Raw genomic sequence first — 14,304 nt, forward strand, 5'->3', positions numbered from 1 at the left:
TGGGATGCGCAGAGACAGCTAAACAGCTGGGGGGACAGTGGAGGGGGGAATTACTTGTAGTTGTTCATATAGTCAGTTGTTACATTTCTGTATGGACTTTTAGAATCCTTATCCACTTGGATTTTTATTTTTTTATTTATTTTATTTTATTTTATTTTTTTTTCTTCCCCCGGAAAGAATCTTAAGGTTTAGTGGTTAGGTTTTAAACAGGTATCCTTCAATACTTAAATAACATTACCCATCAGTATTTACCTCTACTGTAGCTGTCATAATAGCTTACAATTCATTATGCTTTATCCTATTTCAGGCCTTCATTTACATATGTTTGACCCTCAGTTCTCTCTAATTTTAACTACTTAGCTGCTGACAGCACATTATTAGTCTCCCACCTGCTTCAAACCTTCCTTTCTGTTTTCCCTCCTGTATGAAGCCCTCCTAATTTCCTCCAGCACTCACACACTTGCTTAAAAGAGCATTACAGAAATTGGCAGCTTGGCACTAGGTCTAGCTGCTTCTCCTCAAGTTGTTCCTCCTCTGAGGATTGTCCCGTAAATTAATAAAACTACTGAGTTCATTCAGTTATTGTAATTTTAGAACATTTTTCCAAAGCTTCAGCTATGATTTCCCAATCTGTGTGGATTCAGATCTTGAGCTGTAACTCTCAAGGTTCCCTTAAGATCTGTAACAATTTTTAGTTTGGGTTCTTAAGTTATTACTATTGCATTAAGCAGCTGCAGCAAGCTAAGCGAGGCTAAGGCAGGCTAGGTCACAGGTTAGCTATAATGCCATGAAAAAGATGCTCGTCTGGCCTCCAAACCTGTAAAGGTCTAAGGGTGGTCGCCTCTGATTCTACAATGCACTTTACAATCATTATCTGCCTTGTTAAATGTCTCTAATTAATGCAGTGTATAAAAAGAACAAAGCTGTTAATATGGAGTGAGGAGCCAAGTTAAAAATTCTTTCAAACTGCCGGAGACCTCAACTCCTCCGCCTTGCTTCAGAGTTTGCATCACTGCACTGTGACTCTCTCAGCTGCTGCTTTCTCGTGGGGCTGTAGTAAAATCTGTTGCCCTACAAAAATAGAAAATAAGCAAAGCTTGAAGCATAAACCAGCAAGTAGTATGCAGGCACATAAACAGATCTGCTGTGGTCGCGCGCGTGAGCACAAGCGAACGGCACCCCCTTCTTTCTGAGAGCTGGGATGATGCTGGGCATGCTGAGCAGGCTGGGCACTGGGCAGTTTTCTGTGTCTGTGCTCTTGGCACATTTGTGACTGATTCCAGAATGATTTGGCCACTTTGCGAGACATCTGAGAAACTTGAGCCCATTTGTATTTACCATTGCCCTTATCTGTTTAATATCTTAGAGGATTTATCCTATTAGTAACATAATAAGTCCCCTTCCATTTTGTCTCTAAGCGTGTTCTTTTATATCCAATTTTGGATACATTACTTGGCCCCTTACTTTGTAATCTATCTATGAATTTTATTCTTCTTTCTTATTTTCCAATGTTGCCTCTGAGCCTTGATTTCTTTCTCATCTTGCCCTAATGTTTTTGAGTCTTGGACACAGTTCACCAAGAAATAGGCTAGGCAAACAAAATATGGGAGTGTTGTAAACCAATCCCTCATATGTCACTGCTTCTGTTCTACTAATATCAAGGGTAATTTTTCAGCCCATCATTTTGGACATCGTCCTACAATTATCTTTAGTCTATTTTTAATAGTCTGACTCATTCTTTCTATCAGTCTGGAGGATTGCAGGTGGTACGGTATATGCAATCTTTGCTTAATCCCCAGGTTACTCATTAGGACTCGAGTTGCTTCACTTACAACCCCCCCCCTCCTTCATCTCATCCTATCTTAGCTGCTGTTCCATACCTATGGACAATCTTCAGCAGGATTTTTACAGTTACAGTGGCTGTATTCCTTTTTGTGGGAAAAGCCCAAATCCATTCTGAAAATATATTAATGGTGACAAAGAGATATTGATACCCTCCTTTAATTTGATAGCTTAACTGCATGATCCATTTGTAGTATTTGCTAACATCTTTGTTTAGCTAATGCAGTAGAGTTGGTAGCTTTCTTTTACTAGTTCACTATTAATATCATTGCACACCTTACGCAGTTTTTACTTATGTCCTCCATCTCTTGCTTTGTTTGGGGCCAAATAAGAATTCCTTGTACTCTTTTTAGAATACCCTGTACCCTTTATATAAATTATGACAGTCTAAGATGATTTGCTGTCATTCAGCTGGCCACAGTAGCCATCCCTTTTTGTCTTCTATATGGTTCCTGGTTGGGGCTGCAGTAAACACACTTGAAATCAATTTATCTGCTTGCTCATTAAATTATTTCTCAGCACTCATTTCAGTCTTCTTATGTGCTTTAACATTCTTTATGTATATTTGATTCCCACTCCCTTTAGGCTCGTAAAATAAACCTCCAGTTTTCTATGTGGGTGTCCCACTATCTGCTTGCCATCACCCTATCAGGCATCCAGGATCTTATGCCATTATCAACATGGTAGATATCTGTAGAGACATACTGGATTTATGTCTTTTACTGATTTTGATGACAGCCTGTGCTTTTGCTCCTTGGCATGATCCTTGCTCTAGTTTCCCTATTATTTGTTCCTTCATTCCACTAGCAGCAGTATCCTGAATTATTTTTCCTCCTTGTTCAACCTTAGAACTCCTAAGAATGTACAATACCGTTGGTTTATTACTGGTTTCCTTTCAAAGGACAGTCACATTTTAATCCATTTCTTCTCTTTGTGGTTAAGAACAGAGCATGCAACTAAACTGTTGATGATGAAAGGTTTGAGGACCATCACAGCCCAGACCAGGCTTGCGCATGGCCAGGGAAATTTTGGTACCCATAGGCTATTGGTACCCATTTTCCTTCACTATTTTTTTGTGATAGTACTGCTCCCACAGAATCAGCTCATGTTGAAATTCTTATTAGGAATGACTTTCCTTCTGCCAGGTGTCTAATGCAGGAGATTTTCAAGCAGCTCCTTTTACTTCATGTAAAATGTCGTGATCCTTGCTTCAGCTCCATTCCTGATTCTTCTACTGTAATTTTCATGATGTTTTGATAGTACTAGCAAAGTTATGGGTAAGGCGCCACAAAAAATTAAATCCTCCCAGCACTTTTAGGAGTTGGGACTGAGTAATGGGAGTCTTTGTTTCACAGAAAGTCTAAGCTTCCTAGCATTGATCTTTTGTTTTACCACTCCTAATTCCCCAGCAGTTACCCTGAGATTGCATTAATTGTGCCATGTTCAAATTGATTTTAAATCCCGTTTGGTCTATTAATTTTAAAACTCAGATGCTTCTTTCTTGTACCTCTTCTTCTGTAGCTGCACTCCTTAGAATATCATGCAGATAAGATAATTTCTTTTCTGTGTCCTCTGGAGGCCATCATTGAAATGCTTTCCTAACACAAGCATTTGCAGCAGGGCAGGTGCTCAGCCCTGTGGGGTGCAAGTAAAAGTATATTGTTTGTTTCTTAATGTGAAAGCAACTCTATAAATTGGTTCTTCCCCTGCATTTTGCCATATGGGAGTTAGCTGTGAATTGCAGGGGTGCATTTTTGCTGCTAGTTCTCCTAATTCATCCCCTGTCCAAGGAGCCTGACTCAACATTGTGGCTGCCAGGGGTGATGGAGAGACCTGTGCTCTGCTGGGGTGGGCACATGATCTCAGGTCATGCTGATATTCCAGCAACTTCCTATCAGTTCATTAAAGGCTCTCCATCTTCCCCAGCTTATGGATTAAAGTTAATGCTGCTGCTTGCACCCCTGTCCTACCTGTCTGCTGGGCAAGTTAGTTAAAAGCGCTTATCAAGGTGCCCAGTGCATGATGAGTGAAGGTTGGTTGAATACATGCTCTTATCAGCCAACCTCTTCATTCCTATTGAATTCAAAATTTGAAGCAGTTTCTCTAAGTGCTACAGCTGGGCTTTCTTTTAGTGGCTTAATATCTGCAGCTACCTGCCTTGGAGTCTCTCCTGTCGTTGTAGTAGCTACAGCAGCTGGTTCTGTTGCACCTGCCTGTCCCAGGATGGCAGTCGAAGTTGTTGTGGGATATGCTGTTATTCTCAACTTCTTCTATTTCTTTTCCCATTTGTTTGCATCATCCCTGAAATCATCTTCCTCTGATGGTTCCCAGTCTAGTTCTCTCCATCACTTCCTGCAGATACAGCAGTTATTTTTAATTTTTGCATCCCAATCTGCTCTTACGAGTGTCTAATTTTAGCTTTGCATTTACTATGATCAGGTCCCTTTTGAGCTCTCCTTTGCTCCAGGGTGAATCACGGTACTATATATGTTAATCCATCCACTTCTGCAGTTTCTCTTTTTTTTTTTTTTCTAAATTCATCTGCTTCTCTAATTGCCATTGCATCTCCTTATTGCCTTCTTGGGCCACTAGATGGTATTCCTTTTCTAAAGACAAAGTTATTATAAGTTACTTGATAGACCCTTTTAAAAGCATGGTTTCCACGCTGGAGCAGTTGATATTTTGGTGTTGCCTTGGCTCAGCCATCTCAGATTATTGTTACTGCTTCCCATAACAGCCCCACTAACAGGGACGGCATATCCTTGAGTCTTGCTCCCTGCTCTCCCATATCAGGGAACATTTGGCTTGTATCACCCATTGGCTTCCTGTGGGTTGGAGCGGCACCAGGAGAGGCACCCACAGCCCATGCTGTAATCTCTGATATTGTTGGGATTTCCTGTAGCCTTCCGCTATTCCCAGTTTTAGTTTTTTCCCTGGGTCCTGGTAGATTTTTCCCGAGCTTTCAATTTCATCTTAAGGTATCCCTTACGTATTGTTCACAAGGCTGGCTGGGTTTAGAGAGTTGCCTTGGGAGCATTAAGCAAGGCCACTCCAAAGACAAGATTTTGGTGAGGACATATGTGTCCCCCATTCACATACTCCACCAAAATATGCTGTGAATTCCCTTTTCCTGACAGTGGAGCAGATGTGCAGGATTATGCGGCTGCTTAGAGCCAAACACGAGTCCTTTGGGTTGGGTCATGGGAGCCTTCATGCTATTCCCCCTGGCCTCACCAAAAGTGGCTGTGAGCTCTATGAAAAAGTGACCAGGAGAAAGCTGAGGGGAAGGTAGATGGAGCATGGGCTGGGCAGGCAAGGGAGGAAGACAGGGCAAAAGCCTTCCTCTGAGCCAGGCCCCAGCATACCCTCCCAGTGTGTCCCAGTGCGTCCCAGTGCCTTGCTGAGCGATCTCTGCTGTTGTCACTGCTGCTGCTGTGGATGGATCTGTCTTTCTGTCTCTCTGCATAAAGAAATATGACACAGATTTATTTTTCATTTTGGAATCGTGCTGCTGCTGACATGATATTAAGAATAAAGAATATATTTCTGGTCTAGCATCCTGAGTTTGGCTCTTGTGTCCTTCTGCTTCCCAGCTCCAGGTCTGCCATCCTGCCTGCAGGCAGGGTATGAAATACAGCCTGGGGCCCACTGGGGCCGGAGGGCTGTAACTTGCTCTCATGTAGAATGTGAACTCAGAGGTGGAAAATGATCCCTTGTTTGTGGACGAGCTGATCTAAGCCTTTCTTTGCCAGGATATTACTAATTGCACAATTATGCACAGAACAGTAGTTGGGAGGTCTTTTCTTAAATAGTAACACAACAGGGGTCTTGCCTTCACTACGTGCTTTCTCTCCCAGCGTTTCCCACTATTTCTGTTTAGTTCCAGTAATGTGAATAGTGGAGTATTTATTTCAACACTGGGAAGATGCCTTTAGTGAAGGTAGCAAATGGGTTTTCTGCCTATGCCAGAGTCCGCTCTGTGCAGCCCACTGAATGCAACCCTCTTTGAAATTTCTGTTGGACAAGGGGGACCCCAGCTCCAGGAGATTATAGAGGAAGATGCAGAGTTACAGGCAACTACTGCTTTTTGTGCCTCACTGCAAAAAGTCACTCGAGGAAAAGAACTGGGTAAAACTGAAGGTAATCCACTGTGATCACAAAATACATAACTGATTTCCCCTCTGGTAGCAGGGATCCTCATGTTTTCCCCAGGCATAAAACAGTCTAGATTGCAAGTGACTGGGCTAAGCAACCTTCATCCTAAATGTATTGAACACCTTCCTAAAAGCCATTACGGATGGCTCCTGCTTACTTAGGCATGGGAACTATTTAGATGGCTGTTTTCTGCATCCACATGGGAGCAGTGGATGGGACACAGGGCACTCAAGGACCAGAATGGCCCCCGGAGTCCACAAGAGATGCCCAAGACCACATAAACATTTCCTACTCCAGAGTAATCCCTATGTTTAAGGAAACAAATTCCATACAGTGCTACCAGCTTGGCTTTTACAGGAAAACCAGGCTCTTTCTCTGTTAAATCCCTTCCAGAATAGGTGATAGAGGTGGATTAATGCACTGCTGACACGGGTCTGGACCATGCATCCAGGCACCCCAGCACCGTCTGAGGGGGAGTTCCCTCATTTAAGACTTGTGAGGATGCCCTGTATCTTCATAGCGCTCATTAAAGTGTTACAGCTGTAATGAATTCATCTTCATTACACGCCTGGGAGGTAGAGGAGTGCTCTTGTCCCTGTAAAAGGCTGACAGATAAAAGGAGGCAGAGAATCAGAGAGACTCAGACCAGGCACAGAGCCTGAAAAGTAATTACATGCCTAAACAGCTTTGGGAAGAAGCGTCTAAGTGGCAGATCTGGGGCTTGAACCTCTATCAGCCCTCTCAGGACCCAATCTTTCTTCTTGTGCTGTGATGCTACGGCTCAGAAGAACTCAATTATTTACAGTTCCTATAGTGGCAGGTATACACGCATGTCCCCATCCCCCGGAGATGGGAATTGATTTGGATAAGACTGTGGCTGACCTGAGCTGTCATTTGTACTCCTAATACAGCTCAAATCAATTATTTTTCCCTGGAGATTGGGCAAGGTACTGCACTTTCCACTGTAAAAAATTCATTTTAATTTTTTCTACACTTTTAATTACATATATATACAATTTATTATTTTTTTTTTTTGGGGGGGGGGGAGGGGGGAAGGAGGAGGAATGCAGTTTTCTGGAGGAAAGCCAATCTTTTGACACTTTCACAGCATGACCAAAATCAGAAATGGCATGGCCAAAATCAGAAAGGATCAGAAATATCTTGAAAACTGCCTGGGAGATGTTTTGGACTGAATCTCACTGAACGGAGAGCCTTACAAAGCTAAATTCTAAAGTCTAAATTTCAAGCACACAGACCCCATATCCACAATACATCCCCCTGCTCTATCACACACTCCTACAGGTGATGCTCTTAGGATGGAGCAACTGCTTCTGGAGCTCATTTAAAACACAGGTGTGAATTCGATGTCAGCCACGGGGATGCAAGACTGGACATGCTTAGAGGTGAGCTCCTGCCCCTGATGCAGACATGGTCCATCCTCATTGATTTTCCCGAAGAGATAATGAAGCAAAATCCATTTTTCACTCCTGGCATTAGTTCTACTGGGTGTCTTTGTGATTATTTTCTCTGTCAGCTCTCTGGGCACAGCAGGGTGAATTGATCTACAAAATATTTGTAGGGACGGTGAAGGATTAAGTATCTCACACAGATAGCTCAGTGCAACAGTTGTTAGTCGGGACTTTAGAGAGAAAAACAGGGTGGGGAGAGGGAGTTGTTCATTTTCCTTCCACTAAGGTCAGCCTTAAATAACTCTCCCACCTCCCTCTCAGGCCGAGACAAGATAATAAGGACAAAAATGTCAGAGCAAAGCACGGGGGCCCCTCTATTTACAGCAAAGGCCAAATCGCTAACGAACAGATCGGAGCTTGCTTTCCAAACACCGATAAGCGGCATCTTTGAATTAACGGCCCCAGTTCCTCTGCTGCCGTAAATCAGCATGACCCTGGCTGCCCGCAGGGCTCCCCGCAGGAGGAGGGGGCTGCTCGCCCCTCCCGGCCCTGGAGATCCATGTGCCTGTCTCCAACCCTCCCCTTCCCCAGCCCCGTAACACTAACAAGCCTTATCAGTAGGATTTACACCTCCTTGTCTAGGAACCCCTAGGCAAACCCGCGGACCGGTTACCGGTGTGCCTCCAAATCCTGAAAGTAGCTTTAAGTGCTCCAAATGATCCACTTAGCCAGGGATAATTAATAGCATCAGAGCCGGGAGCCCCAAAGCGGGAGTGAGGGGAAAGGAGGAAGTTTGTTCCAGAAAATGGGGTTTCAAAGCTTCCTACTGAAACCCAGCAAAAAATGCTGTGCAAGAATGAGCACGCTGTCCCTAAACATCCTCTTACAGTGTCACTTACAGACCTCGATTTTATAATGAGGGACACCATGGCAGATATCCACGGTGCACCCACAGCTGCAGAAATGAGCGGTGGCAGAAAACACAGACATACCTGACATAGTAATTTATTTTCAGTCTGTGGGACCACTTTACAGCAGGGGACAAATCCAAAACCATCCCTTCATTTTTTTTTTCTTTCCTCTTTTACCACCTTGCTGTGTTGGCTGGTTATAGCACCCATCACTCTCTGCCATGTCTGCTGCTCTCTGGTGGCCTGCCCACGCTTTCCAGCAAGGTGGCCAAGGATCAGCTTTCCTCCTTCTCTGTTTTATCCAAGGCTTCTCCAGGTTGTCCATGTCTTTGCTTTCCAAATGTTGCCTATTGCTGCCTGTTGTTCATGCCCTGGTGGTGGCACCACGAGACTTTTCTGCCTACAGCTGTGGACACTGGAGAAAATTCCCTGATGGACTCCATGGGCCCTCTCATGGTCATCTCCTGAGGACAATGTCAAAATCCTTTTTGGCTGCTCTCACAGACTTCCCCAACTCTGATCCACGAAGAAGGACAGATGTGGTGATAGTGCTGCAAATGTGTATTTTTGAATTGGTGCTGATCAGGCTGTTTATCCAGCCCTTCTCAGCTCTGTGGAACTTATTTGCTGCTTTTGCTCTGCATTACTTGTCCTCTAGCAGGGTGTCATCACCTCTTCTAATGTTTCTCTATCTACACCAAGGATTACTTTTGGGCCATTAATAGCCACAGATTTCATCTCATCCTCATTGATAAACAAACCAATTTGTTCTGCTAATAGCTGTGTCTAGGAACTATTAGCAGCTCTTAGGAACTATTTCCACCTCTACCTTCTCAAAAAGTCTGTGTTGGTAATATTTTAACAGGGTTAAAAGGAGCGTACCTGTGTTTTCGATCTCTATATATAACCTTGCATTTGCTCTTCCCAAAATGGATTGGGAAGATTCTGGGAGCTTTACACTAAAGGTCATTAAATTCAGTCTGCTTTGCTCAGATGGCTGTGCTTGTGGGAGGTTTGGGTTTGCAGAGGCCAAGGGGGCTTGGCGAGGTGCAGCCAAACCAATTTGCCTGGGTGGGGGTCCCAGGCTGGCCTAAAGTCAGGGTTTCACTGCTGAGAGGTGCATAGTGGGGTGGTCAGAAGTGCTGAGTTGTAGGAAGCTGACCTCAAAGCCACAGCACAGATGGGAAACTTCTGTCTCCTAATGAAAGCTGCTGGTACTTCAGAGAGGCTCCCTGGAGCATCTTCTACCAGCAAGATGCATCTCCAGAGGTGAGGATGTACTCACAACCCTCTCCGAGTTCTTCTGCAGCCCCTTGGCTGTTAAAGGTTAACCCAAAGATGATGGATGCCAACGGGACAAGCGTGGTTGGTTACACTGAGCTTTGCGTTACACCCTCCATTTCATGAATCAACCCTTTGTGCTCTAAGCTGTGAGATAACGTCCCTGGCCTGGAAGAACCTGGAAAATTGTGAAACCTGCAGTCTGGTAGGAGCATCTCCCTTGGGCCCCATGGCCGGAGGGGAGATGGGGACAGCTTGTGAGACCTGCGCCCTTATGGCTACCCAGATTAGTTTATAGAAGGAGCTGGGATTACTTTTATCCCAGTGAGCAGCCCCCTTGTCCGCTTGCACAACATCCCTTTTAAAGCAAAGGCATCTCTCATTGTGTGGCTCCAGATAAGCCTCACCCTTTGCTATAGCAGCCCCTTCTCCCCCCCGAGCCCACAGAGGCTGCCCCACCTGCAAGATGGGGCCACCACATATCTGCAGGCATCACAGGATTTGGTTGCAAGCATTCACATGATTAAGCACCCTCCTCGGTGCCAGGTTCCTCTCCCTGCCCTTCGCTTCCTTTTCCTTCATCTTACAGATGGGGACTGCAAAGGAGCCACCAACAAGGACAAGGCAAAGCCGCCCAGGAGTGGTGACCAGTGTTTTGGGGACCCCAGCTCCTTGCTGAGCACTTGTCCACCTCCAAAGCTGACCTTTGCTTTCAGTAAAGCTTGCACAAACTTGTAATCGTTAACCAGTTCCCCCATAATGGGCTTGTTATTTCTGCAGGACAGGGTTCGAAAATGTGAGACATCTACAGTAGTAAAGATTTTATTGTGCTGGCAGCAGACTGTAAAACTTGATTACATGACACCAGGGATTGCCTAAACCTGGTTCCCACTGATGCAACTGCCTGAGGTTGGGGGGATGTGAGCAAGAGAGGTGGCTTCAAGTCACGTCCAGCAGTGGTTTAGCACGAAGGGCAGGAACCAGGAGCAACCCACTTCCACCTAGAGGCTCCCACCCTTCAGCCAAGTGAGCCCAGTGTGGAGCTAAGGAGCTGGGGCTGAGCGGGGGTCATCCATCCAGATGGATATTTGTCCCATCTCTGCTTTACCATGTGGAAGTCACGGGGAAGTCCAGTCTGGGAGGAGTGTGCTGAGATTTTGCTGTAGAAAAAGATTTTCTGTTGAGAAAAGGGCTCATTTGCTGCCCCCCTCTCTCAATTGGCTGCTGACATGGGATTTTCCCACCCTAAGACAAAACTTTCCACAGTTTATATCTATTTCATATCTGTTTATATCACTGCTAGCATTTTTCATATTCCAAAGGCCCATTTATGGTATTAAAAAAAAAAAAAAAAAGGCTTTCCAATAAATAATCAAAGTTATCATATTTTAGTAGGGAAAAAAAATCCTAGTAGGAAATTTCTGCAGAAAAATTGAATCTTGAGCCAATGCAGTATCTTCTTTCCTTCCAATAAATCTTGTGGCCTAATTTTGCACACACACCACAGCAAGCCAAGAGTGATTTCTGAACTCTCAGGTATCACCAGCCCTTCCCCTGTTTGAGCATGCTGTAAAATTGGGCTGAGCTTTTTGAAGCTGCCTTCAGGATTTGGTTGGCCAAGTGTAGGAAGAACGACAATAATTTGGCCCTCCCAGCACAAAAGAGACTAGTTTTCTTTTACATCAACAGGGTAAGCCCTGCCCCAGGGAAGCCCAACAGGAAAGCTACCTACAAGGCAGAAGATAGTGGATAAAGGAGCCTCCTTACAAACTCCCACCATCAATAAAATAAATACAAGTTAGGATGAGCTCAGGTAGCATTTAAAAGCACAAGAAGGAAAACCCTAAATTACAAATCTCAGTGTGTGATTAACCTGGGGAATCCCTTGCTCCAGGGCCTTTCCAAGGCAGCCATTGGGCTGAGGTGTCTTCAGAAATGGGCCTTGCAGCAAGCTGTGAACACAGAAAAATGACTGCTAAAGGGACTTGTAGGGTAACTTTGCAAATTGCCCCTTAGTGGGATGCTGGGTGGAGGCTCAGTGCTCTGGAGGCAAGGTGATAAAATGTCAGGTTTTATCCTATGGAGCCACTAATTCTTCATCTTTTCCTAGGAGAGAGAAGGTCTGAGTACTCCTATCTCCCTGAAACCCGAGACCCTCTTCAGGGATAGAGCACTAGGTCATTCAAGTACATCAAATATATTTTTTTTGAGGGGAAGGGAGACAGAGATAGTGTTACACATCATGCAGAGATGCTATTAACTGTAGTTGAGCATCACAACTTGGATTTATTAGCATGAGGATGAAAGACCCACATGGCAGGGGATGTAACCGATAACCTTGTCTCGCATCCATTTGAGCAAATGAGTCCCCTTTATATGTGCTCACCGGAGATTTAGCACTTCTCACCAGCCTTTTTGCAGTCACAGTCATTTTAGCAAACATATGATACTTCACTCTCAAAGCCATGACGGGGTCCACCTCCTATGTGCAGGTGGAAGTCATTGGGAGGAATGACTTTGGCAACACAAGAAATTGGGGGTCTGGCTCAAATCTCATGCTATCTGCTGATTTGGGTGAAATTCCTTCTGATTTATACTGCGTGCAGAGGATCAGGAATATTCTAAGCAGGCAACAGAGTTCAGGCAGCTGGTGTCTGAGCTGGGACACACTGAAATTGTGAAGGATCACACATCTCAGCTGTGTCAGGCTCTCCGCTAGATCGGTGGGCACTACCTAAGTACTATACCAGTCAGATCTGCTTTGTTGTTTTCTTCATACTCACCACATCATCACCAGAAATGCAGAGGAAAAGAGTGGCCCCTTCCCACAACCCACCTCTGGAATTTGGGAATCACATCCTTCAGGACTGGAGACATGACAAACCAGTGGCTTCACTCCACTGGAGCCCTTTTTTCGGTCTACTATTAGGAGACACCCTACGCTGGTTAATGCACAAGTCATTTTTCCAAGCTCTCCCTCTCAATGATGAATTCTGACCATGTAATGTATTTTTCTAACTTAATTTCTGAAGCAAAAGTGAAGTGACAGAGAGTTTATGAGGTCATGGCCATAAGAATTTTTCTCCCTGTGAAGGACCAGACAGAGTGGAGATGACCAGCTATCTCCCAGTTTCTGTTAACCACCTCCAATTTCCCCTACAGGATATTGAATTTCAATAGCCCACCACAGCAAGTGCACTCAGAAAATATATCAGTATCGCAGGCCCAGCTCAGATGAGCCAGCTTTGACTTGCATGAATATGAGAAAACGGGGCTCGCTGCAGTGCTCACACTAAACATGGTGGCTGCTCTGGCTGCCCTCAACTGTGGAGCACAACATTTCAAGTAGTCTGATTTAGGCCCACCAGCTGAGCTAAAACAAATATCCACCATCTCCTGCGAAAAGCAGGTGTTGGTCCTCCCCCAGCCCAAGCGGAGGACGCGTGTCTCTTGCCATGAGCCTCAGACAGCCTTCGTGTAATAATGTGTTTTCCTTCCTCTGGCACCTGACCGCAGCATGGTCACACTGACAACTCGTTCCCATTGCTGCATACTTTCCAAGGGGATATTAATCAAACATATTAACCTGTTTGCCTTTAATTTTACATTTCAGAAACAGCTGTTGGCCACCCCAATGCCAGCAGTGCCTATTGCCAGCATTAGTGTCATTAGTAATCATTGCAGCTGTAATAGCACCATTATCTCCTGCTAAAAGGGTCGCTGATGGCTGAGGACAGAGCTTCAGGGAAACAAAAACAGGTCAGCTGAAATGAGATGGAAACTGCAAACTGTTGCTTCTGTCTTAACTTACCTAAAGACCTGTTGATGCCATATTGAGGGAAATTAATGTGCACAAGCAGCAAACATTTTGGCTGGAGCGTCACTGAGAAGGTGGGGCTTGTACTAGCCCCTGTGTCACTTGGGCTGATGTAAAGCATATAAATATGGGAAAGAATGGGGAAATTACCACCAAACGGTCTTCATCTCCAGGAGCAAACTTCTCTCCATCGCTTGCTGCCTCGTCTTTAGGTAAGTCCGATTGCCTCCTGTCTAGCGTCTAGCTGGGTGTGCATCTGCCTTCTTTAGTGGATGTAGCAGCCAGTGACAAGTGCTGGCTTGCTAGTTCAGGAAAATGAGGTCTCCTCAGATCCGTGAACAAGTTGTGCTGTTTTTGGGACAGCATAAAGAACAGCTCCTTCTGACTTGGCAGAGTGGGTTTCTCCTCTGAAAGTGTCTGCTGATCTCTGCTCTCCTGAGTAGGTGCAACACAGGGCTTGGCAAGATGACTCTTCCCAAACAAATGCCCCTACTCCGGGCTGAACTCTTTTTTTCCAGATCTCTTCTGTCCAAGATTGGTGCTTGCACTGCAGCCTCAGAGCCTGTGTACTCAGGCACTGGCTAGAAAAAGCCCATGTATTTTAACCCTACACATTTAAATGCCCATGAAGGCTGTGTTATGAAAGGCCACCCCATACATGGGTGTTGGGTTCTAGTTTGGCTCCTCTCTAGGAGGAGACAGCAAGGAGGTCAGGAATGGTGAGAGCAGGTGGCTGGAGATGGACTTCTACTTGTAATCAGCATTTACTCTGACTTCCTGAGCCTGATGCATAAAGCTCTCCTTCCCTCTTTAGGAGGTCCAAAGGAGCTAAAGGGCATAAGAAAGTTGATGACAACTTATTTCTCCCTTGTAGCCCACCCTGTGTCTG

Source organism: Aythya fuligula, chromosome 5 (genome assembly GCF_009819795.1).
Source record: "Aythya fuligula isolate bAytFul2 chromosome 5, bAytFul2.pri, whole genome shotgun sequence".
NCBI classification, from domain to species: domain Eukaryota; kingdom Metazoa; phylum Chordata; class Aves; order Anseriformes; family Anatidae; genus Aythya; species Aythya fuligula.